Raw genomic sequence first — 25,915 nt, 5'->3', positions numbered from 1 at the left:
CCAAGAAGAGAAAGTGGGGCGGGGGATGGGAAAAACTCGAGGCAGTGGCCTCTCGGGCGTAACCGGGCTGAAAATAACCAGCATTTTCCTTTTCTCTGCGGCTGAAGCAGCGCTTCCCATAGGACCGCGGCTGCTTATCAGGAGCAAAGCCGCTCTCTCTGCCAGAAGGTGACTGTGGGGGCTTGGCTCCCCACTCCAGCCTCCAGCCCGACTCCCACGGAGGAGAACACTGAATTCCCCCCTCCCAGTTCAGGTTTCTACACCCCCGCCCAAGCCCCCCAAGCAATTTTGCATATATTTAAATCTCTGCTGTTTCCAGGTTTGAACCGCGCCCCCCGCCCCCGCCCCCGCAAAACGGAGAAAGAAATTACAAAAGCCCGTCATTTGTCTCCGTCCCCGCACCCCATCTATCAGGGCCGCCGAGCCCGTCGCCTCGAATGATGCGCGCGCCCGGACGGCGCTTTAATGGGGCGCCGCGTGTGACTGTGCAGCCGCGGCGCAGCCGGCCGGCATTTGCATACATATTAAACGTAGCAGTAAAAAATGCAGACATGCAAACCATTTGGATGGGCTCCTCGGCAAGCCTGCCAGGAAATCAATCTTCTGGTTTCTTAAAGGAAACCTGCTCGGGAGGAGGTGGCGAAGCCTCACAGCCCACTGGCCCTGGGAGGGGGGCGGCCGGCATCTGTCCATCTGTCCGCGGAACCCAGTCGGCTCTGGGGGTCCTTCCCGGCCACCGCCTCGGTGGACTCGCGGACAGAGAGCCAGGGGACCAGGGGACTGGAAGGCATCATCAGTCCCTCTGGGAGTGGGTCCTGGCTGGACGGGCTGTGTGCCCTGGAGTAAGAGGCTTGGCCCCTCTGAGCTCTGCTTACCCAGTGGTAGTGATAACTTAGCACAGCGCCTCCCCCATCCCCAGTGGGTGCTGGAGCTTTTTCTCTCACTTGGTGGCTCTGGGGCTTAATGACTAACCCAAGGTGGCCCATCTCCTCTGTGAAGAGCCCGGATCCCAAGCCAGGTGTGGAAGAGATCAGCTAAGAGCACAGGTTCTGGAGGGCAGAGGCCTGAGTGCCAAGTCAGGCTCCACTCCTTACAAGCTGTGTGACCTTGAGCAAGTGCATCAACCTCTCTGTTTCCTGAAAAAAAAGGGGGATCAGTATTCTTCCTTCTTAGGCGTGTTGTTGGAATAAAGTAGGTGTCATTGCCTGGCTCACAGTAAGGACTTAGCTGCAGAGCAGAGTGTAAGAGGGTTCTTGGTATTACTGCTGTGTTTTTTGGGGTTAAAATTCCTCGCTATGTCTAGATGGCTTGGCAAGCCACTCCTCCTGCAAGCCTCTTTACATATAAACGTGGTGTTTGATTCTCACAGGAACTTCTAGCTCACATGGATCACCTACCCCGCCCTCTGGAGATGTGGGTCCCAGGAGATCCACTGCCGATTCTAGCCAGATGTGGCCAAGGCGGCACCTCTGAGGGCTCTGACACCGTCATCCCCTGGCAGCTTAGGCAAAGCCCAGGGCCCCGGTGGGGCACACCCGAGCCAGCCCCAAACAGACTGAACATCTATGGGACCAGGAAAGGCAAGTGGCCCAGAGTCTCCGCAGAACCAGAGGGGTCCTGCTGCTCCGCCCACCCTCTCTCTGAATTCCACTTTACAGATGAGGAAACTGAGGCTCAGAGGTGCGCAGCCACAAAGCTTGAAGGTGGTGGAACCGGGATTCGAATTGGGTCTGAATGACTGCAGAGGCCACCTCCCCAGAGGCCACTTGTAAATACTGTCCACAGAAGAAGCTCATTCTACAGTGTCAGGGAATGCTGCTTCCCCCCAAAGAAGGTGTGTGCTTGTGAAGAAAGAAATCAGTTTTGTGCCTGGGCTCAACATGCTATTCAGAATTCACAAAGGTTCTTCCTTGAAAGGAACTGGAAGGAAGGAGGAGGGGGGCTTTTGAGAACCAGTTTGCCTTTCATCCACTTCCTCCACACTCCCGGAGGGAAGGAATGGAGGTGACCGGTGTCCCCAGGACAGGCTGGGCAGTGGATGGTGCTGGGGAGGTGATGCGGGGCGGGGGGTGGGTGCACCCAGCCCAGTGAGAGCCATCATCCTCTCTGAGACCCTAGCCCTGAGTGAAGAGCCAGGCCAGGGCCGGGGGGTCTTTGCCTTCAGCTGGGAGGGGGTCCCTGGGATTCAGAGCTGCCCATCTGAGCGGCAAAGTGCCCTCCACGCTGTGTCAAGTTGTAGCCTGGTGCCGTGGGCACCAACCCGTCGGAATCGAGGGTGTGGCCCAGTTCGGTGGTGGCGCCTCCCTGAGGGACCTTGGGCAAAAGCCCTACGCTCTCTGGGCCAAGGTGGCTAAGCTGACTGCACTCCTTCTCTCTCTCCTTGGAAGCCCCTCCCTTTCACCCCGGCCTCCAGGCTCTCTGGGCCTCTGTCCCTCCACCTCTCACTGCAGGCCCCAGAGTACAGGCCGTCCCCCCCTGCCCAGCAGGCAGCGGGTGGAGGTAGCTGGCAGGGCGGGAAAAGGCAGGAGGGGCAGGAGTTACAGGAACCGGCTGGGCCTGGGCGATTGCTCAACTGGGGAGCCTGGCCGGCTGGCCTCCACAGGCCCCCACTTCCACCAGCCGCCCTCCCTCCTAGCTCTGCATTGCAAACATTCCTCGCCAACCTCGGTTGCTGCAGCCCCGGAAGGGGGAACTGCCACAGACCCAGCACGGGGCCGCCAGAAACACTTAACCCCTTCCTTCCTTCCAGGCAGAGCCTACAGGCCAGAGGATGGGGCTGGGCCTGGGTTCCCAGACTGTGTGACCCTGTCAGGCGCATTGATGGCAGCCCTGGCTGGCCCCAGGTTAGCAACCTGGATCAACAGGCTGCATGTCGGCTCATACAGTTGCCAGTCAAGGATTCACTCAGCAGGCATTCCCAGAGCTCTCCCTGGGTGCCCAGCACTGGGCCTGGCACAGACAGGGAAATCCAAAAGGGGGGCGCTCAGAGAGCCCACATTCTAGTGGCGGGGAGGGGTGCGGATCAGATAAACAGGCGTTTTTTTAGCTCACTACAATGATGAGTGCTACAAAGGAGAAGGACAGGGTGAGCCTGAGTGTGAACTAAAGTCGCTCAATTAGGCAGGGAGGGCTTCCTGGAGGAAGTGACATTTAGCAAGCAACAAGAAGAGGAGAGGGAAAGTGTGTCAAGCAGAGGATGTGAGGCTCTAGAGAGGAGAGAGAGGTTTCACGGTCCAGTCTGTGTGTCTGGAGGAGGGGGGGAGGGTAGAGAGCCCCCAGGTGGGAGAGCTTGGACTGTCTTGAGGGCAGTGAGAAGCCATGGAAGGGTTTTACCTGGGGAAAGACATGGTCAGGTTCAGCCTCAGGCACTAAGATTCCCATAACAAAGAAAGGGAGCTAGCTAACTAAGGTTTCAGGTACAAATCAACTACACACAAAGACCAGGAGACCTGAAACTCACCAAAGTGCCACCAACAGGAGACATTTCAAATGGCAGCCTGGCAGCTGGGCCTGGCACCTGGTCCTCCTGGGGCCCAGGGTGCACTCTGAGCCCTGCCATCCCCGGGCCAGCCAGAGGCAGCAGGCTGAGGTGGTTCCTCCTCCCAGGATGGGATCCACCCCTCCCCCGGCCCAGACACCAGTCTGCAGACAGCTGGAGCTCGATAAGTGCAGCAATTAGAGTGTTGAAGCTGGAAGGGGCTGAGAGACCCTTCAGGCCCACAGTCTCCTCACTTCAGATGAAGAAACTGAGACCCAGAGGCAGCAAGGGCTGCCCTCCCCCCCCCCGCCCCGCTTCCACTGAGGGCAGATGTGCAGCTGGGCTGGCTACCGTGGAGATGCTCGGGCACGGGGGCCGAGGGGCATGCATCTGAGATGCCCACAGTACATGTCCAGAGAGGAAGCCAGCACACCCAGCCTGCTCGTGACCTTGGCACCCCAAGACCTCTGTGGACCCCCCAATCAAAGCCCCTTCCTCTCCCCACCTTTCACGGGACCTCACAGAGGCCGAACGGAAACAGAGATTCAAATCCAGAAAACCAGGAACCATTTGGAAATGGGCAGTCACTAAACCCAGCTGGTGGAGGCCGTCTATTCCTCTGTTCCCTTAGAGCTTGAAGGAATGAGCCAGGGGACAAAGTAAGTTGGTGGGAAACTTCTTGATTGTATTGTTTTCGCTGTAGACATGTTTCCTTTTGTTTTTTTCTTTTTCTTTTTCTTCTTCTTTTTAAATGAAGTGCTGCTTAGAACACCAACATACCAAAGAGATGAAAACGGAGCTCCCCTGATTGGAGAAGAAGGGGGTGGTCTGGGACCCGCCCCATGCACACCCACGTGGGCTCTGTGTCCCCCTGGGCAACCCCAGGCTCCTCGGAACCCACTGAGGGCCAGCAGGTAAGCCCAACCCGAGATTTTAGGGATGGGGAAACCGAGGGCCAGGGAGGTGGAGACACTTGTCCAGAGTCACACAGCCCTGAGGGATGGAGCCAAGCGCTGTCAGGCCAGCCTGACCCAAAAACCCTCCGTCAAGCCAGGCCCAGGCTGTGGGATCAGGAACTAGTGCCTACATTGTGTTTTCTGAGAATCTCTATGCCTGGTCTGTTTGTTGGGACAGCAAATTTAGCCAGACCTCCCCAAACCCTGCTCAGCGAGTTGAGACTTCTGAGGGGAAAACATGCCCAGGACGCTCCCTCTGTTGAAATCATGCTGGGACAGGACAGGAAAGGGCTGGGCCGGCTCCAGGCCCACACATGCCCCCAGCAGAAGCAGGAGCTGAGTTCCTTCCAGCCCCCCTGGGGTGGCCCATACAGGGGGCCCGAGCAGCAGCGACTGTCTGTTTTGTGGCTCGGGGTCCACTCTCGGTCACAGAGCAAAGATCTTTCCAGGCAATGGCACTTCTACAAAGGTTCTTTGAACCTGGGGTGCCACCACCTTGGTGACCCGCCATCAGCTTTGCCAGGATAGAGCATTCCAGCACCTTCTGAAGCCTCATCACAACCAGAAGAGTCGGCCATTATTACCCCATTTTACAGGAAGCAGGACCATGAAGTCACTTGCCTGGGTCACAGAGCTAATAACGGACATGGCAGGCCTGGGATACACGTGTCTTGAGCACCCAGGTGTCTGCTCCTTACCACTAGGCCACCACCGGAGATGTGACCCCTTCTCCTAGCAGGAGGCTGGGGCAAAACCAAAGAATTCCTGGCTCACCTTGACTCTTCACACTCTGTTAATGCACACGAAATAAATATTTTATCTCACCTATTTATTATGTATTTATTTATTTATTCATTTTTGGGGCCGCACCATGTGGCATGTGGGATCTTGGTTCCGCGATCAGGGATCGAACCCACGCCCCCTACAGTGGGGGGTGTGGAGTCTTAACCACTGGACCACCGGGGAAGTCCCTATGATGTGTTTCTCTTTGGCATTTATCCATCCTGAGTTTACACCCCACTCCAGTCTTCTCCACGTGGGTTCACACGGGTCTTGGATTTTGTCTCTGTATTTTCAGGGGGCAAAGCTGCTTGTGTCCCTGTAGCCATCATTGCCAAAAAAAAAATCTCATTTTATACATTTCATAAAAATGAGTGGCCTAACTTGGAAATATTGTGGAACTTGCTGCTTGGGGACAAGGAATGCATGTCTCCACAATGCTGTTGAGGCACTTGGCATAGGGTGAGGGCTCAACGAACGGGCCTGGATGATTATTATTGCTGCTGTTCATGGGGTGTTGGCGTGGCTGATAAATTCCTGGTCTCCTCCTCCTTCATATCACAGGTTAGCAGGGTCCCTTCTCAAAGTTACTAATTGGCACTAAATGGTAAGAAACCAGCTGTAAGAATGAGGCAAGTTATCTGTCCTTGTGCTGGAGAGATGTTTACCATGGCAGTTGGCCTGCAAGATGGTCTCCAAACGATTTCGACCTCCTTCAGCCCTTCCCACAATGAATAGGGCTGTCCTGTGGGACCAATAGGACAGTGTGGAAAGGATCACATGTGCATTCCAAGGCCAGGTCATGAGAGGCTTCAGTCTTGCTCTCTTGCATTCATCTGGGGGAAGCCAGCCGCCACATTGTGAGGAAACTCCAGCAGCTCTGTGGAGGAGTCTGTGTGGCAAGGAACCAAGGCCTCCTGCCAACAGCCAGCACCGCCCTGCCAGCCGGTGAGTGTGCCACCTTGGAAGCTGATCCTCCAGCCCCAGTCAAGCTGTCAGGTGACGGCAGCCCCAGCTGACACCTGGAGTGCAACTTCGGTGAAGACCACAAGCCAGTTACGCCAGTTCTGAATTCCTGACCCACAGACACTTTGAGATAATAAATGCCTATCGTTTTAAGCCACTAAGTTCGAGGTGATTTGTTATGCAGCAGTAGATAACTAATACAGAAACAGAGAGACCTTTTAGTTATGAGGGCCTTTCATTGACTGGGTTCCCAAAGTGTGTTCCTTGTAATACTGACCCCAGGCTATGCTCTGAAAACCACAGTCTGTCCAGTATTGGCAGATTGCGGACTTTCGTCTCTTATTCAAGATGCCCAGTGCACCTTGGCATATTCAACCAGACCACTCTGGGCAAGGAAGCTGTTTCTCAGGAGTCTTTGTGGCACTCTGGCATCATAGTTTCAGAGCTTCTTTGGGAAGCACAGCCAAACTGCCATGGCAGCAGGCTCCTATAGCACATTAGACAATTGTGTCCAACATAAAAACAAAAACACTCTTAGCCTGATATTCAGAGTGTGGCTGACGGTGTTATGTACAAAGACAAGAGGGCCAGTCTCTCTGAGCTCTTCTTCCAGCTGAAGGGCTGGTTTGCCCTGGGTCCCCTCTGGTCCCACCAGTCATACAATCAGTGGTATTTATTGGTCAGGATTCTGAGCCAGTGTTTGGCCGTGGACCTCAGTGCATTTGGGGACCACTGGGGATTCAGATTTTGGTTCCTGACCTCTGTAGCTCCAGCTCTCATCAGCTCCAAGGCCCACTGACACGCAGGCCATGCTGTGGCCTTGAACTCCCCGCCCCTCGTGTTTGCCACGTCTTCAACAACAATGCCTCAGAGCTGGATACTTCTCAGTGGGAATGCAACCGTGGTCTTAAAACACGCACCACTGGAAAACAGCATTTGATATAGAAAAAAATCATTTTACAGGCAACTTTTTAAGAGCGAATCCACCCCCTTCAGCGAAGGAAGGCTGTGCTCAGAAAACCACATTCTTTCAAACCCCTGGGGCTGCATGGGGGGTGGGAACGCTAGCAGGCAGAGGCCTTTTCTGTTGAAAACATAATTTTACCCTCATGTTGCTTCATCTTTCCCTGCATGGACATTCTGGCGGCTCTCAGGCCTTTCTGGAACCATCGCTTCCAGACACCAAGTGGCTTGCCCTCCTCCCTGGGCCGGAGGCCCCAGTGGGGGCACCTCGTTACTCAGAGTGTGGCCCTAGCTGCCTCAGCACCTGCCTCACCTGGGAGCCCTGCCCAGGCCTGCTCCATCAGAGTCTGCACTGGAACAAGATTCCCAGGTGATTCTAGGCACATTAAAGATGGGGAGTGCTCGGCGGCACCCCAGAACTGCCGTCTCAAGGTGCCTGCAGCCTGCCCGCTAAGAGGCCGCCACGCCTGCCTTCCTCACCCACCTTCCAGGCTCCCGTCACAGACAGCTTCTCAGAAGCTGCATTTCCCGAGCCCCATTTCCACGCGCACTCTGCCCGCCCCTGCATCCCTCTTTCATCACGGAAATCCAGTGAGAGGATCACACACGACAGGGTGGGAAGTCAGGACACCTGAACAAGAGGTAATGGCAACAATAAAGACACCCAGCCCTTACAGAGCGCTTCCAACCCGGAAGGAAGCAATAGGACCCAGGGGTTCAGAGAGGGAAAGCCATCTACCCAAGATCACACAGCTGGTAAATGGCAGAGTCAGGATGACCTCACAGCCACCAAGCTCTCCCTGGACACCCCCCGGCAGGAGGACTTCCTTGATGGGGAAGTGGGAGAGGCTGCAGGGATTGTCAGAGAGTTGCACCCTCATCCCAACTGGCTTAGCCGAGTGGTTCCCAATCTGGGGTTCCCTGGGGAAGCCCTCCAAGGATTTCTGGCAGCGGGGGTTGGTGGGGGGGGGGAGACTCCATGCTATTTACAGCCTCTTGAAATCCCTGATGGTCACTGCACCTTGACTGAGGGCCAGGCCACCACAGGCTCCAAACGACATCACCCTTCTTTGCTTTGGCTGGGATTAGATCAACCCACTGTGCTCCTTCAGACTCTCCGATGGGAGTCGCACAGCATCATGGATGCCCTTGATTAACCCAAACTGAGAAAGCTTCTATTACTTACACAGAGGCAGTTTTCTTGTTGGGCCAGCATGGGCCTGAGGTCAAATAAGCGCAGGAGGAACTTTTCTGGTGGGGATGCAGAGAGGAATCAGCTTCTGTTTTCTTTAAAGTGAATCGAGTGCTGGAGGCAGCCCCAGCGGGCAGGGCTGAGCCACCCGGTCTCACAGGTCTTCACGAGATGCTCTCGTGCCACGCTCTCCACGGAAGCAGACCATGACGTGTGGGCTCCTGTTCGCAGGAAGCCAGCCACTGACAACCTTGAATTTCTTGTAGAGACCGGCAACGAGACCTCTCGGTGGGCCTTGCCCACGGCTTCCACTCTGCTCTGCACCTTTCTTCCCATCTCGGCTTGTCTGAGTGCACGTTTGGGGCTGGGATGGTGCTTCCCTTGCTCCTTCTAGGCAGACCCTTCCCCTCCATCCCTCCCACCTCCACCCCACACCCACAGGAGGTGTAAGGCCTTGGAGGTTCTGGTCAGGAGCACTCAGAGGTTAACCGCCGGGGCTCTGAGGTCCAGTGGATACAGGGGGCTTGCGATCGACTGACAACTTCAGCTCACGCCCCTGCCACATGCTTTGTCCATCTGGAGACACCCTGTCGGTGTGGGGACCCCAGATTCTTGACCACTGGAAGGTGTCCTTCCACGAGGGACTTGAAGTCACCTTTGGACTCGGGATTGGGGGGGAGGGGCAAGCTACTTCTTAAAAAATGATCCTCTTGCGTCTGCGTAGCAGGAGCTGGAGACCCCGGTCCCGAGGCCCCGTGATCGTGGACTAAACAGCACAGTGTAGGACAAGCCAGCTGGGTTTCAAATACAACTCGAGCGGAGCCCGTTCTGAGGTATAAAAAAAAAAAATGTACCATCCATCAGCACATCGAAGGGCCTAGAACTCTGATGTTGATGCACCAACCAGGGGACTTTTTATAAAGCAAGTTCCCTCGGGGGTCTTTCTGGTGATTCTTTATGAGATGGATCAGCTACGCAGCCTCGGGTGCCCCCTGTTACACCACGTTTCACTGGTTTCTCAATGTGTCCCCCTCTCCTAGGGGACGTAGCTCCTCCAGGGCAGGGGCACCCCTGGTTCGTCTTTGTGCCCTGAAAGCTCACTTAGGGCCCTGCAGCCAGGACTCACAGGTCTGTTCATCAGTAGAACAGAGCGTCCAGGTCCAATGCCAGACTCATCAGTTTCTCAGTGTGGAACGTAAAGCCAGTCACGTCTCCTCTCTGTGCCTGTTTCCTCCCCTGGGAAATGGCAATCTCAGTCCCTCGAACCTCGTGGTGTTGCTGTGACGTCGGCCTGAGCAGGTGAACACACATATCACAGGCCACACCCACGAGCGGGGTACCTCTATCCAGCCCCAACTCCGATGCAAGGCTGGGCACATGGCAGGTGCTCAGGTACTGTTTGGTGTTCAGATTTTTTTTTAATTAACATTTCTTAAAGTACAGGGATAAAAATTGTATATTATTTGTGAAAGTGTGATTTTTTTAAAAAGAGAAAACTTGACCTCTTTCTTCCCACCTACAGCCAGCATTCAAGATAGATACTCCCCATGCATGTCCCCCTTTTACGAATGAGTAAGTCAAGGCTCAGAGAGGTCAAATGAGGTTCCCAAGGTCACTCAGTGACAGAGTCAAGCTCTTAACCATGAGCGTCCTGGGTTTATTACCCCTGGCCTCCATGAGACCCTTGATTAGACTCCCCCAGAACCAAGGGCCCCATCCCAGAGAGAAGCAGCAATGATCAACTGCACATATGAATTAACCGGGCCAGTAACCACATAATAAGGTCATCTCTACTTCAAAGATTTCTCTGAGTGGGAACCAATGTGACAGGGAAGGAAATTTTGAATCAGGTCACACCAAAAACACCAGGCAACTCTGGAAGAGTACAACTTCCCCAAGCCTGAGCTAACTCTGGCCAGCTTCCATCTGATTCCCTGGCAATCAGGCAAAAGGTGGGGAGGGGGCAGATTCAGATTAGAAGCCTCTTGGGCTTTAGTACAAGGCCTGAGAACAGTGGGCAGGGGGTAAGGGTGGGGGGACTTATGCTCTGTGGCTGTCTTGAGGCAGGTCTCCGAGAGGGTCTTTCAAGCTGCTGTATGAGTTGATGATTAGAATCTGGGCTCTCGAGCCACAGAAACCTGGGATTCCCTCTTGGCAAGCTGTGTGACCTCTCTGACCCTCAGTCTCTTCATCTGAAATGTGTCCACCAAAGCTTTATTGTCCAGCTGCTCCTTGAGGAGCTGATGCTGGGTGCCGGGGACTCAGCAATGAATGGGAGAGACAAGATTGGGGCCTTCACCAAGCTCCCCTGCCTAGCAGGGGAGACAGTGAGCATGGAGACAAACACGCTCAGATATCAGCTATAAGGAAATAACCCGAGGATGAGAATAATCTCTATCTCAAGCTGGTGGTGAGGACGCAGATTGTGCATCCAAGTCAAGGCTGAGCCCAGCATTCAGCACGTGGTGGTGAGTGCTCAGCCCGTGAAAACTGCTTTAGTTGCTGCTGTGGCGACGATTATTACCGTAACCTGAAGGAAACTGGGCTGCCTTGGGGCCCAGTCTCATCACCATGTCCCGTTCAAAAGCAATACCAGTCTGACATCCCCAGATCATCGAAAAGCAGTTTAAATCGTCCTGATCTCTCAGAGACACCAAAGGGGATTTCCTTTGCACACCACACACAGAAGCATTCTCAAGACTCTCTGTGACAATCTGTCTGCCTAGAAGGTCTCAGGGCAGCTGCTCCAGAAGCATCGCCCCTCCCTGCATCTCCCTTTCGTCCTTCCCAGAGAGGCAGGGGCTGCTGGGCCTGGCCTCGGGGGAAGGCGACTGGGTGCATCCAGGCTCTGCTCTCACTAGCCACGTTGCTTAACTACTCAGTTTCCTCATCTGCAAAATGTGAATAACAATAGCACTGCCTCCAATGAGTTATTGTGGGGAGTCAATGAGATAATGGCTGGAAGGTGTCTAAGATGGGCAGGCACAGCTGGGCTACCCCAGTGTGAACTCATGGTTTCCTTCTACTGCCTCCCCCACCTGCCCTTTGCCCCAGTTAGGAGCTCTGGGCAGGGTCTCCTGTAGTCAGTCTGGGCTCTCTAGGTCCTAGCACCCAGTGGCAGCTCCACCGGCCGCCCTGCAGAGCACAGGGAAAGGGCCACTGCCACACAGGTACTTGGGACCTGCTGATCACTGGGGAAAGACGGTTCCCCACCAACAGGGGCCACTGCTTGCCCGAAGCCTGGAGTGTGGCCCAAGATCTCCTCCTGCATCAGAAATCTGGTGTCTCTCTTCCCAAGGGGCTCTGGACCAGGCCCTCGTCAGGCACGTGGTTCCTGCCCCCAGAGGGCTCACAGACCTGTGTGGGAGGCAGATAAGCCGGGCCTGAGCTTGAGGTGAGACACCCAGGGCAGCAGGAGGAGAGGACCTGCTGGGGCATCAGGGAGGGCTTCCCAGAGGAGGAAACACTGAAGGGAAGGCCACACCTACAGGCAAAAGCCTGGAAGGGAGAAAGTGGTGGTTCTAGAAGATGCAAGAAGTTCTTCCCACCTGCCCCGACAGGTACAGTTTGCCGAGCTCCGTCACCTATGCCATCTCACTTGGCACCCCCCCTACCCCACCCCAGAGGACAGAGGGCAGGAGCTCTTACTCCCAATTTACAGATGGGGAGACCACTGCCAAGAAAGAAAGAGACAATTTCTGGCTAAGACGAGAGCCCGTATCTCCTGACTCCTGGCTCAGGTGAGAGAATCAAGATGCAAGACAGGGCCCAAAGCACCCCTGGCATCTGCCTATTATCATCACCCCTATTTTACAGATGAAGAAACTGAGGCTTAGTGAGACCACAACATCCCTCCAGTCCTGCTATTTCTGTCTATCTCCGGGGACCTAGGACAAGCCTGAGGTACCCAGCTGCCCTCCCCAGGTGGGGCAGGAAACAGCCAGGAGCACTGGTGACTCTGGGTTGGAGGAAGGAGCGGAGCCGGGGTGGAGGAAGAACGGGAGCCGGCATGGGTTTCACAAATGAACACCAGGCTGGGAAAAGCGGAAGAATGTGGGTGGGGATAGGGGTGGACCTCAACAGGAGGCCAGTCTGGGCGGGGCCCAGAGCCCTAGGCAGCCCCCTCACTCACGCCAGGGTGAGACCCTGATTTCCCGTAAGACACCACCCCCCCCCGCTGGGCGGGGAGAAGGACCAATGCCTCCTGGCCGCCCAATCAAACGCACTCCCGGTCTGATGGGGGAGGTGGCCAGGGAGAAGGGCTCCCAGGGCCTTCCAGGATGAGCCCCCCGGGACCTGCCCAGGACTCAGCCGCCCACCGCCCACCCCCAGCCTCATTAGCACCGACGCCCGGCGTCCTCCCCTCGGCTTTCGGGTGGCTCCAGAATTTAAAGGTTAAATCCTAACCTCGTCTCAGCAGTTTCTCCCGGCTTTGCCTACCCAGCGCCAGTTGCTGGTAATTATATGCATCTCCGAGCAGCCAATCAGCTGTCAGACTGACAGATACTGATCTTTTCGTTTTATTTTTAGCTCTGTGCTTCCCCCTCTAGTTGCAAAAAAAAATTCTGTTTGTTCTGTGTGCTGCTTGGCTCCCAGCTCTGCAACCGATTCTCATCTCCGCCAGCCAGGTCCGGGAGCAGGAAGCCGGAGGGGCTGGGGCCTCCTGCCCCTCCAGAAAGGGGGGGGGGACACAGTGCACCCGCTGCCCCCCCAGCTGCAGACCCTGGGCTGCGATGGGGAAGGGAGGAGGCTGGTGCTGCCCAGAGGCGCCTTTGGAGGCCAAGGGAGCAGGAGAGGAGATGTACTTGGCACGGGAGGGGAGCAAGTCCTCACCTGCGGGCTGGAGGCTGGGAGAGAGACAGAGAGACAGCCGAGAAACAGAGACATGCAGAGGCTGAGATAAAGCTAGACTGAGAACAAGAAAGAGAAGGGAGTGGAAGGGAAAAGACAAGCTCTCGCCCCCTGGAAATATTCTCCCCCCAGAACTGAACAGAAGGGGGCAGGGATGGCTGTCAGCCCAGCGAGCACTAGAGTGGCAGTCAGGAGGGGGCTTCCCAGCCAGACCTGCAGGGCTCAGGCCTGGGACCTGGCGGCCCCGCCCAGGCCTGTGTGCCTCCCCTACCCTGTGAAGGGCAAGTGAAGGGCTCTTCAGAATCCTTTTCTGGGGAACGTTCTGGAAGGTTCTGGGACCTCCCTGGAGGCACCAGGAGGCAGGCAGGTGCGGGGCCTGACTGGCAGGAGACCCCTGTTCACACGAGGTCTTTGGAAGGAGAGGAGGAATCTGAGGACCAGGCAGGCTTTCAGGGCCCAGAGAGTCTCCCAGTCAAGGACCCTGGTCCAGGAGAGGGGTCAGCAAAGGATGGTGATGCTTCCTTCCATCATCACCGCTCTCTACAGTTTGCAGAGCCTCTCCCGTGGCCCCGAGGGCCTCCGTTCCTTCCCCATAGCCTCAGGAGCGAGGATCACCTCTGTTCTGATTGGCCCTGGGGGCGGGGGCTGCAGTGTAGCTTAATGGTCTGGAATCTGGGGCACAATGGACTGGAATTCAAGCCCCTGGGCTGCTGTTCAAGGTCTGTGAGGCCTAGCGGAACACCCCAAGCTCTCTGGGTCCCAGTGTCCCCATCTGGAAGGTGGGCCCCATGCCACCCCCTCCTCAGAAAACTGTCTGGGGAGTGGCATCACCCTGCGTGGGTGCTCCCCGTGCCCCAGCATCCGTGGGGCCCCGCCCACCTGTGAGCGGGTATTATTAGCGTCACCGTTTTGCGGATGGGGAAACTGAGGTTCATGTGACTTGTACTTGGCAGAACTGGGACCAGAACCTCCCTCTTCTTGGCTTCCTTTTCTCTGACACCACAGATGGCGCGCTGAGAAAAAAGAGAGAGGCGAGCAGGGAGAAGGGAATTAGGAGACAGAGCAAGGTGGAGAGAGGCAGCAGCACAGTGATCAATTACTTGGGCTGTAAATTTCTGCTGTTTTGCAAAGTGAGCACACAACCTTGGAGAGGCATCGCTCCCCCGGCTGCTGGGGAGAAACCAAACAGCCAAGCCCACAGCAGACTCTCGGATGGTGGGAGCCAGAGAAGGAGAAGGGAGAGCCCTAGAGTGGGGTCAAAGTGGCTGTCGGCGTGGGCGGAGGGCAAGGGCCCCTGGAAAGGAACGGAGCAGGGCGAGCTTGGGAGCTGCCTGGAGCCCCCTTGGGAGGGGACTCGCCTTCCTCTTCTCTTCCCAGCAGCTTCCTCTCTCACTGTTGGGAGTGGGAAAGGCAGTCCTGGGGAGCCCCATCTGCCACAACACCCCTGCCTGGCCAGACCCTGTCTGCTGCCTCCACAGCTGCTCCTGGGGGCTACTGGGATGGGGACCCAACTTCCTCACCTGTAAAATGGGAATAATGACAGCGTTCATCCCCAGGAGTTGATCTGATGGGTCAGAAAAATCTAGGATATAAATGGTCTAGCTTGGAGCCTGGCACATACACAGCAAGTAGAGTTAATGTTGTTGTTGTTATTATTATTATTATGAAGGTAAGCAAGGGCTAACGGGTTTGTAAAGGGCTAAAGACAGTTTGGAGACCAATTGAATTATTTTAAAAGTAGGGGCCAGGGGACTTCCCTGGTGGCACAGTGGAGAAGAAACTGCCTGCCAATGCAGGGGACACGGGTTCGAACCCTGGTCTTGGAAGATCCCCCATGCCGCGGAGCAACTAAGCCCGTGCGCCACAACTACTGAGCTTGCGCTCTAGAGCCCGCGAGCCACAACTAGTGAGCCCGCATGCCTAGAGTCCAGTGCTCGTCAACAAGAGAAATCAACACAAGGAGAAGCCCACGCACCGCCACAAAGTGTAACCACCGCTCCCCCCAAACTAGAGAAAGCCTGCACGCAACAACGAAGACCCAAAGCAGCCAAAAAAAAAAGAAGTAGGGTCCAGGCCTCCCTCTGAGGCACAGTGGTGGAAAGGGTGACCCACAGTGGGGAATATCATGACCTTGACCTGTCTCCTTCTCCCAGCACGTAGGGGCGGGGGCCAGGGGCCAGGGTGCAATTTGTGCTTAGGAAATGGGGCCAGAACGAGGCAGCCCAGGCCCAGACTCCTGGCCTCCACTTTCCTGGAACCTTGCTACGGCCCATTTAGGGAATGAGCCATAGGCAGTCCAGCATCTCCCTCTGGTATCCAGGTGCTCCAGGAAAATGGGATTCCAAAGACAACCCTCTCGGGGCTTTCCACACGGTGGAATTGCAAAGACCACAGCATTTCAGAAGCACCCTCTGCGTGCTCATCTTCTCTTAGGCACAAGGAAATTCAGCAGGGAACCATCCCCAGGCCCTGCCCTCAAGGAGCTGTGTGGGAGAAAAACAGATACAGCTGACCCTGAACCCTGGTCTTTGGACCCCAGACAACAGCCAAAGTAATGAGAGGCCACGGGATGGAACAGGAAGATCACAGACCATAGATATCGCGAAATGAGGAAAGCCAGGTAGAGGGGCCTGAGGGCAAGGGGTGAGGCCAAGATGGGTGGTAAATATGGGTCCTGGAGAAGGTACCTTGAGCTCAGGTGGGTGCCAGGCACAGGGCCCACCGTGCACCCTCTGCAGCCTTGGGGATCCCAGGCTGAAGGTAGTGGAGGAGATTGCTACTTGAAAGGAAACCTAAGATGGATTCCTTTAAAACGAAGAGCAGCTCCCCTGGATGGAGATAATAAAAATGTTGTATTAGTCAGGATGGGCTAAGGGATATAACAAACCACCCCCAAGTAAAGGTTTCTTATTCACATCACAATCTACTGTGGGCTGGTAGAGGGGAGAGGTGGAGACCTTGCTCCATGCAGTAACTCAGGGGCCCAGGCTCCCTCATCTTGTGGTTCATCAGCTTCTAGGGACTTCTGCTCCTCTACAATAATCTTGTGGAAGGGTAGAGAAAGAGTGTGGAGGATGGCAGAGAAGGAATTTTATGGACCAGGCTAAAAGGGGTGGTGGGGCACATCACTGCGGCTCACATTCCATTGGCCAGAGCTCAGTCATGTGGCCACACCTAACCCCAAGGGAGGCTGGGAAATGTAGTCTTGCTACATGCCCAAGAGGAAAATAAGGAACCAGGGTTTGGTGAAAACAGCAATCTCTACCACAAATGCTGTTCGCTTTAGGTGGATGAGCTGATGCTCACAAAGCACCCGGTGTCGGGCCCGGCCACTGACTTGTGTGCTGAAGCTGGTTATTTGTCTTAGAAATCCACAGGCTGCTCGCCTGAGGGTTAGGACGGGCATCTGAAGCCTGTGCCTAGTTCTCTTCCTGAAATGGTACATTAAAGTGTGTGTGCGTGTGTGTGTGTGTGTGTGTGTGTGTGCGTGTGTGTGTGAGAGAGAGAGGGAGGGAGGGAGAGAGAGATGGATGGAGAGATATTTTTTGGTCTAAGGGGAGCATCCAAAGCTTTCACCAGATTCTCAAAAATATGAGCATAATGGCTTAAAGAGAGGTATACTCTCTTTTATATACTCTCCTATTAAAGCAACGCTCTCTTTTATATACTCTCCTATTAAAGAGGTATACTCTCCTATTAAAGCAACAGCTTAGCTGTGCAACACTGACCTATTTTGGGGACTTAGCAAGGCCTTGGTACCGAGTACATTGATCCTTATGGCCCCACAGTAGGCGGTAGAACCAAGGATTCCACAGCTACCGTCTTCCCTCCCCCACTAAACACGCCCCAGAGATCCCAGGGTCAAGGCAGAGAAGGCCTCAGCTGATCCATGACAGTGGACATGTCAATTCCAGTCGGCTGCAATGGCCAAAGCAGCCATGGGGGTCATAGATGTCAGCATGGGAGGCCAGCTGAGATGCGCATGTGGAGAAACTGAGGCCAGAAAGGGGCCATCCTGCCCAGGGTCACACAGAGATTCAGGCAGAGCCAGGATTCACATTCAGCTTCAGTCAGGTTTCTGCGGTTGTAAGCAACAGAAACGGGCTCTGTTTGCCTTGATCAGTAAGAGGCTTCATCACCAGACTGAGGGGGAGTTCACAATGGACAGAGCACAGGAGAAGCAGACAGGCCCCAGTGAGGATGCAACCAGAGCATCTTGGAGAGCAAGGGAGACTCAGTGACACCCTTAGGGCTGGCCGTCATGACAAGGACTGAGTACCCCATCCTCGGGGAAGGAGGGCTGTTGACCCAGCCAGGGCTACAGGCCCGTCCCTTGGCACGGAAGGACGGGGCATCTGGACGGGCAGCCCCCTCCCCAGGCTGCACACATGGGGGGAATTCCCCATGAGGCAACTGGGGGACTTTTGCCAGAAAGAGGCGGGCCACGGGTGCTGGGCTGCCAAAACAGCAGATGTCCGCTCTGGCCTCTTGCTCCGGGGTTGTGCAATCGAAACAAAACAACCACGGGGCTGGTTTCCTGCAACCCAGAGCTGCAGCCTAATCAGAGAACCCAGCCCAGAGCGTGACCTGGAGGCCCAGAAAACAGAGGCGCTTGGCGGACTGGTGTTCTGGGCTCCGACGGCTCCCCCAAATGACCGGCAGCTCCTTGAGGCTGGCCCCACACCAGGCTGGGCTCCCACAGGGGTTGCCCAGGCTGGTTGAGGGAGATTTCACAAGCAAGGGACGCATGGCTGGAGGAGGAGCCGGGCTGAGCGCTGAGGGTCCAGGTGAATTCATTGCAGGGGAGCTGGGAGCCCTGCCGACCTCACCCTGTCACTGGTGGGGGCCCTCTGAGAGTGGGTGCTCAAGCTGGAAGGAGCTAGAAACCACAGACAGAGGAGGAATGATGTGATGCTTGGTGTCAACTTGGTGAAGCTACAATCCCCAGTTCTTCAATCAAACACTAATCTTAGTGTCACTCTGAAGGTACCCCGTGGATGTCATTACAGTCCATAATTGGGTGACTTGAAGTAAGAGAGATTGTCCTAGATATTCTGGGTGGGCCTGATTCCATCGCTTGAAAGGCCTTAAGAGCAGAGCTGAGGCTTCCCTGATGGGGAGGAAATTCCGCCCACAGGCAGCAGCACCAGCCCAGGCCCGGAGGTCCAGCCTGCCCTTTGGACTTCAGGCTCGTCTAGCCAGCTCCACAATTGCTTAACCAATTCCTTGCAATAAGTTTCTTCACATAGATCTCCTGCTGGTTCTGTTTCTCTGGTTGAAGCCTGAGTGAGGCAGATGGGGAGGGGAGGCTGCAGCGGTGCGCTAGGAGGCCCCCAGTTCTCTCGGAAGGGGCACCCAACATCCCTACAGCGGAGTGCTAACTGGGTCGTGTCCCTTAATGCAGCCGGGGAACAAGGACAGTGGTGCCTGGAGGGGGCTGCACGGCCCCTGGGTATCAGTGTTCAGAAAGGTGGCTCAGAGCCCTGGGGCTTGCCTGGTATCCTGTCCCCCCGTCCCTTGTGCCCCACCTGCCGCCCCCTTGTGTAGCAGACACATCACTGAGCTGAGTTTTCCTGGACTTTCGGAACCGCGGGGGCAGGGATGTTGTGTTAGCCTCTTGGACAAACGAGGAGACTGGGGCCCGGACTCGCTCACCTGTCTGGGGGTTCAGATGGTCCTGCAGCCCCTCCTCTCTCAATGCAGCCCCTCCCAGCCCACCACACGGGTGCCATGGCTGTGGACAGAGGCTGAGGTGACTGGCAGCCCCCTCACAGTGGTGCCAGGGGGTCTGAGCTGTCCTGGCGGAAGGAGCGCGGTAGAGGGGCTTCCAGACCCGCATGGGCAGAAACCAGCCTGAGACTGGCTGATGGTACTTGGGGGAGAGCAGGGCCCTGGTGGGGAAGAGGCCCCGTCACTGTCAGCCCCTCTCCCCCAAACCAGGGGTCTCTGGAGACTTCAGGCCCCTTAAAGGCTCTCCCCAGCCTGTTAGTAGGAGCCCACAGGCAGAGGCTAACAAAGCCCCCATGCCGCCTTTTGAGGGACCTCAGCCATCACCAGAGCGGGGGCAGCTTTTCTTCCCCCACCCCCTCAACAAGGAGGGGGCAAGAGGGAGGATAAAGAAAAGGGGAGACTCCCTGACTTGAACTGCAGGCCTGCTCCAACAAGCAGCTGGGCCTGCAGGCATTCTGGGGCACGCCTGTTGGTGGGTGGGGCTTTCACTCTTATTTATCCATAAAACAGGAATACAGAGCCCACCCTGCCAGGCTCAGCTCCAAGCCCCGTTGGTTGCTCACTCCTTTCAGCCTCACGACCACCCTGAGAGGTGGAGGGGCCAGTGGTATCTTCATCATCCCCATTTTACAGATGGGGAGACTGAGGCAGTTCTTACCCAAGGCCCCACAGCCGGCAAATGGCAGGCGAGTTCTGTTGCCCTGTGGTTCAGCCCTGTCTCATTGATCCCAAGGTCTGACCCACCTCTCCTTCTTCTCAGGCCACCAAGGGACCTCCCCCAGGAGGCCTCCCCTCCCCTGGGGCATCATCTAAAAACCCCCATGTCAAAAGGATTCTCTCTGTCTTCTATTATAGTACACGCCGCAGCCCTGGCCCCATTCTCAATCTCTGTTTCTCTCTCATAATGCTGTTTGTTTGGTCTTTGGGGCTCCCACCCCCATTATCGAAGCAATAAACACCCATGATGGAAAGTTTGGAAGGCACAGAGACCTCACACTGTGATGTAATTGATCTGGTCCCACAGCCAACGGTTCCCCCCAGACATGCAAAGCCCGGTCACACTGGTGGCTGCTTCTGGGGGGTGGGGGCCCAGTCCAGAGCAGGGACGGGGAGTGTCCCTGCCGCCCAGCACGGCTTTGCGAATCTTGAGTTGGTTTGTTAACCCAGCACCCGGTGACATCCATCAGAGCTGTCATCTAGGGGCATCTGCTGGGTGGCGGCAGCAGGCCCTTGTCCTCCCTGTTAGTGACTTATCGCCTGCTTGGTGCAGACGCGTTCTGCCCAAGACGTCACAACGCTAAGACGGAAACAAGAAGCTGCACGGAGTAGCGTCCACTCACTATATAAAACAATGATGGGCAGATGTCACCCCGGGGTTAATGCACCCAGCAGATGCTAAGGCTAACCCGTGTTTTTACCTGAACTGGAATCCCAGAGATTCCCATAAACCTGGTTTGCTGGAAGCAAGGGAAGTGGGGATTAACTGAATCTGGGCGGTTTCCATGGAGCCCGGATTGTATAAAACAATCTTTAGCCTCTGGCGGGGGTACAAGGACCACAGGTTGGGGAGGGAGCCCTCTTACCTGCCAAGAAGGAACCTGAGAGATCACTCCACCGCCAACTGCCAGCATCAGCAAAATGTCTGGGTCCATGGACCATCCCAGCAGGTGACACAGGGGCCATTGTGTACTGGCCATACTTTCTGAGCACTTCCCTGGCCAGGAGAGCATGGTTTTCATTGGCATACTGGCCCCAGCCCTCCCCGGGCCAGGCTGCAACAGATCTGCCCAGCGTGCTCTTCCCCAAGACCTGTCTAGGGCCAGGAGATGCCAAGGAGACAGAATGTCACTGTCAGGCAAGGAATTTCTCAAGGTCTCCAATGCAATCATTCATTCATCTATTCATTCATTCATTCCATGTATTCATCACAAAGCCTTTAATTGTTAGATCCTTTCTCATCAGTGCCTGAAGGGTTGGGAGCAGTCATCCCCTGCTCCCCAAATCCCCCAAACCATCCCTGACCCTCCATACCCCCCAATTCACTGAGGCTGAGCTGTTGGGTGTAGTGAATCGCATGCCTACACAACACCTTCTCTGGGCATCAGATTCGATTGGACAGTATCTTTAGCGATAACAGCAAGAGCTGGCACAGAGCTCTTACCATGGACTCAGTCCGCCATATATTAGCCCATTTACAATGGCCCGAGATGTAGGTGCTACACTGTATTCATTATCATAAGATAGTGTATTCATTCATTAATTCTTCCAACAAATTCTTATTGAGCATGGACTCCACCCCCAACCCCAGGCCTGTGCAGGGGTTGCTCTTGAGGCGCTAAGGGTACAGTGGCTGGCTTCCAAGACGGCCCCTCCAGGTATTAAAGCTCTTGTGTCGTGACCAAGAGAGTGGACATGACAATATGTGATGATATGTGACTTCCAAGGCTGAGTCACAGAGGGCACAGTGGCTTCCGCCTTGCCCCCTTGGATTGCTCACTCCAGAGGAAGCTGGCGGCCATGCTGTGAGGACACTCAAGCAGCCCTGTGGAGGGGACATGAGCTTGCCAGGCCTGTTCATGAGCCACGGGGGATGTACGTTCTCCAGCCTAATGCAGTCCCTGCGGACACCTGGCTGCAATCTTCTGGGGGACTCTGAGCCAGAACTACCCAGCTCAGCTGCAGCCAAACTTCTGACCCACGGAAACAATGAGATAACAAGTGTTTATTGTTGTTTTAAGCTATTGTGTGTTTGGGGGTTATTTGTTATGCAGTAACAGATTAATGAGTGTGTGTGTATGTGTGAGTGTGTGTATAACAGACTTGTAAACAGATGAATCAAGTGCAAAAAGGTATGTAGGGGACTATCCAGGGAAGGAAGTGTCCCCACGAGCTAAGTGACATATTCCCAACCACGGTGTCCTCAGAGTATACAGAGGAGACACGCAGGAAATAATGATTCACAAACTGTTTCGTTCATTCAGAAAACACAACTGTGAGTGGATATATATATATATGTATAACTGATTCACTTTGCTGTACACCTGAAATGAGCACAACGTTGTAAATCAACTATACTCCAATAAAAATTTAAAAACACAACTGTGCACTTGCTGTGGACCCGACAGTACTAGGTACAGGGGCTAGGTGTGGAAAGCAGGCCCAGTGCCAGCTGTGATAAAGTTTTCATTCCAGTGGGGGAGGCAAATGCTAGATGAAGTCATAAATAAACATATAATTCCAGATGAGATGAGGGCCATAAGAGAAAAGATGCTGGAGGTCTTACTTAAGGCTGTATAAACTTAGGCCAAAAGGATCTGCAAAGTTGGTCAGATGGTGCTGGGAGGTACAGGGAGCGAGCATTCCAGGTAGAGGGCACAGCATGTGCAAAGGCCCCGAGGTGGTGAGAAGCCTGGTGAGTGGGAAGAAAAAACTAAGGTCAGTGTTGTGGGAACAGAGTGAGTGCAGGGGAGAGGGACATGAGGTGTGGCTGGGAAGGTTTGGCACAGGCTTTGTGGGCCAGGCTAAGGCTTTTGGTCCTTATGCTAAGCAGAATGGAGAACTGCTGATGGTTCTAGTAGAATAGGGGTGTGTCACTACTACCAGTAGCAGAACACCTGGTTAGCTCCAAGTGGCTTGAACCATAAAGTTTATTCAAGAAGAATTACTGAGATAAGAAGTCCTGAGGTCAGTCCAGTAGCTCAAGAGTCAAGATTAAAATTCTTAATCACATCTGCAAAATTCCTTTTGCCACATAAGGTAACGTGGGAATGAGCGCCTTACAACCTTTTACTCTACTGTCCTTGGGGTTTTTTTAAATCTCAAATGTGTCACCTTATGGTTGCAAGATGGCTGCCACAGCTCTAGGCATCACATCCTCACACACGAGCATCCAGAACAACTCTCTGTATTTGTGAAGTGGGGGGAGAGATTCTTTCCAGAAGCCCCCAGCAGACTTCCCTTTCTATCTCATTGACCAGAATTGGGTCACATGCTCACCCCCTGTCCCAGTCACTAGAATAAGGGAAACAGATTGTCATGAATGGCTTGAACTGATCATGATTGATCCCCTGGGGCTGGCCCCAGTGTTCCCCAAACAAGGCTGGGAATCTGTGCACAAGGAGAAGTGACATGATTATGTAATCGGGATGAATGCTTCAAAACAGAAGTACCCAACCTCTTCCGAAATTCTGCATGTGTTTGTCTAGCACAGGCTGTGTCCAGTGCAAGACCCTGAATGAAGGAGCCTGCATGAGGTCACAGGTTGTAAGCAGCCTGCAGAAGCAAATGATTCCTAAGAGCAACGTCCACGTCTGAGCAGATTCAGACCCTCCAGCATCCAAGTGGCCTCTCCAAACATTGGCTCCAGGGACTTCCCTAGCGGTCTGGTGGTTAGGACTCCGAGCTTTCAATGCAAGGGGCATGGGTCTGATCCCTGGTCAGGGAACGAAGATCCCACATGCCGCGTGGTGTGGCCAAAAAAAAACAAAAACAAAAAACCAAAATAAACAAACATTGGCTCCAGCCTCTGGCTCCTGTTGTTCAAGCCAGGAGTTCAGGAGGTCCAGACACCCCCCCCCTTGTCAGGGTGGGAATGTCAGGTTGATGCTATTGCTATCAGGTATGAGAAGAGAGCCAAACCCTGGACTCCCAAGCCTTTGCCAGGTCACTTCTTTTGGTCACTTCTTTGCCAGGTCACATACTAACAGGGGGTCATTATTCTGCCTTCCACTATATGTTCTTCTACCAGAATGTAAGTCCCTGAGGCCAAAGGTATTTCCCTGATTTGCTCACTTGCATGTCCCAAGAATCTTCAGGACCTGGCACATAGCAGCAGCTGAATGAATATTTGGTGATTTATGAACACAGGAATGAAAGTGCTCCAGATTTCACAGGGAAATCTTTACAGAACTGTGTCTAGAACCAAGGAACCCGATTCCCAGGTCAGTTCTGATTGCGGGGAGCAGGTAGTGGTCCCCAGGGGGAGGGCGATGGACCCACGGCAGAGGATGACCCGTTAGGGGACGCGTGAATCAAGCAGGTTGTGCCCATGATGCAGAGAGAGCAGGCGTGAGCCGCCGTCCAGCTACCAAGAGGCAAAGCAATGTTGTGACAGTGCCAAGGGGAGCCTCCCGTCTCTGGAATGTGGGAGAACTTTGCCTGTGACTCTACGAGCAAGTACAGTCAGGGCAGCAAAGAGCTCTGCCCCAATCGCGCTTGGAGGTGGCCAAGCGAAGACACAACGAACTACGGGTCCTTTGTAGACCTGGGAGGCAGGAACACTGGCTGTGATTCCACTCTAATGCCTGCTGACCTGTTCAGTGTTATTCTGAATCTTTGTTTACAGTTCAGGGTTTTTTAAGGTAAAATTTGCATAGAGTGAAATGCACAAATCTCACGTGTACAATTCTATGAGTTTTGACAAATGCATACACCGGTGTAACCCACACACTTATCAAGATATAGAACCTTTCCATCACGGCCAAAAGTATCTTTATGACTTCCCAGCCAATCCTGCACCCCCAAAGACAACCAACTGATTTTTTTCATCATTGAATAGTTCTGCCTGTTCCAGAACTTCATATAAACGGCATCATACAGTTTGTGCTCTTTTGCATCTGGTTTTTTTCATTCAACATAATGTTCATGTGATTCTTCTGTGCTGTGTGCATTGATAGATCATTCCCGTGTTATTAATGAGTAGGATTCCATAGTATAGATGCACCATGGTTTGTATATCCATTCTCCTGGTAATGGACATTTGGGTTGTTTCCAGTTGGAGGGGTATTATAAATAAAGCTGCTATAAACATTCACATACACATCTTTATTGTGAACATACGCACTTATTTCTTTCAAGAAAATACCTAGAAATGGAATTCCTGGGTTAGGAGGTAAGTGTGTGTTTTACTTTACAGGACACTGGTGAAGCATTTTCCAAAGTACTTGTAACATTCTGTGTTCCATTCAGCAATTAAGAAGAGTTCTAGTTGTTCCACATCCTTACCAACATTTGGTGTTGTCTATCTTTTAAAATTTTAATCATAAAAATATCTTAATCGTGATATACTGTAGTAGTATCTCACGGACGATAGTTTGCATTTCCCAGATAACTAATGATGTTGAGCACTTTTAAAAGAGCTCATTGGCCATTCGTATACATTCTTTTTTTTTTTTTTAAGTTAGGGTTTTAACATTTTTTCAATTGAGGAGTTTTTTGTTTTTTGTTTTTTGTTTTTTTGGCCACAGGGCTTGCAGGATCTTAGTTCCCCAACCATGGACTGAAGCCATGCTCCCTGCAATGGAAGCACAGAGTCCTAACCACTGGACTGCCAGCGAAGTCCCATATACAGTCTTTTCTAAAGAGTCTGTCAAATCTTTTGACCATTTTGAATTGAGCACATGCCCTTTGATTATTCAGTTGTAGGATTTTCTATATAATCTGGACACCAGTCCTTTATCAGTTATATGTTTTGCAATATTTTCTTCACGTTTGTGGTTTCCCTTCTCATTTTCTTAACAGTAAGCAGACGTTTTCAATTTTGATGAAGTCAATCTGTTGATATTTCAATCTGTTGATGGTTATTGCTTCCTGTGTCCCATCTAAGAAATCTCAGGCTGTTCACATCAAGAAGTTTTTTTTAATGTTTTCTTTGAAAAGCTTTATAGTTTCGGTTTTTACATTTAGATCTATGATCCACGAATGTTGTGTATAATGTGAAATAAGCATCAAGGTTCATTCTCTCAATATGGACTCCCAGTTGTTCCAGGACCATTTGTTCAAAAGACTTCTTTTCCCCATTGAGATGCTTTGGCCCCTTTGTCAAAAATCAACATGCTGTATAAGTGTGGATCTACCTCTGGACTCTCCAGTCAGCTACATTAATCTATTTGTTGTGCCTTGATCCCTTAGCCTTGAAATCAGTTTAGGTAAGTTCTCTAACTTACAGCAAATATTTTGGCTGCCATAGGTCCTTTGCACTTCCATAGAAATATTAGAATC

The 25,915-nt window shown here is 53.6% G+C and overlaps 2 long non-coding RNA genes across 2 annotated transcripts; one reads left to right on the top strand and one right to left on the bottom strand.

Annotated features, from left to right (window-relative positions):
- The first annotated feature begins 1,467 nt into the window (after positions 1-1,467).
- On the top strand, positions 1,468-5,172 carry LOC130708308 (uncharacterized). Its single transcript, XR_009008494.1, has 3 exons — positions 1,468-1,834; positions 4,236-4,392; positions 5,031-5,172. It is a non-coding gene; the product is annotated as an uncharacterized LOC130708308 (long non-coding RNA).
- A 128-nt stretch (positions 5,173-5,300) lies between these two features.
- On the bottom strand, positions 5,301-12,811 carry LOC130708307 (uncharacterized). Its single transcript, XR_009008493.1, has 3 exons — positions 12,743-12,811; positions 8,330-9,163; positions 5,301-7,102 (listed from the first exon to the last, which is right to left on the bottom strand). It is a non-coding gene; the product is annotated as an uncharacterized LOC130708307 (long non-coding RNA).
- Positions 12,812-25,915: the final 13,104 nt, after the last annotated feature.

This window comes from Balaenoptera acutorostrata, chromosome 6, assembly GCF_949987535.1.
Source record: "Balaenoptera acutorostrata chromosome 6, mBalAcu1.1, whole genome shotgun sequence".
In the NCBI taxonomy this organism is placed as follows: Eukaryota; Metazoa; Chordata; class Mammalia; order Artiodactyla; family Balaenopteridae; genus Balaenoptera; species Balaenoptera acutorostrata.
The sequence above is the reverse complement of the archived record's forward strand: the minus strand, read 5'-3'. Positions and strand labels throughout refer to the sequence as shown.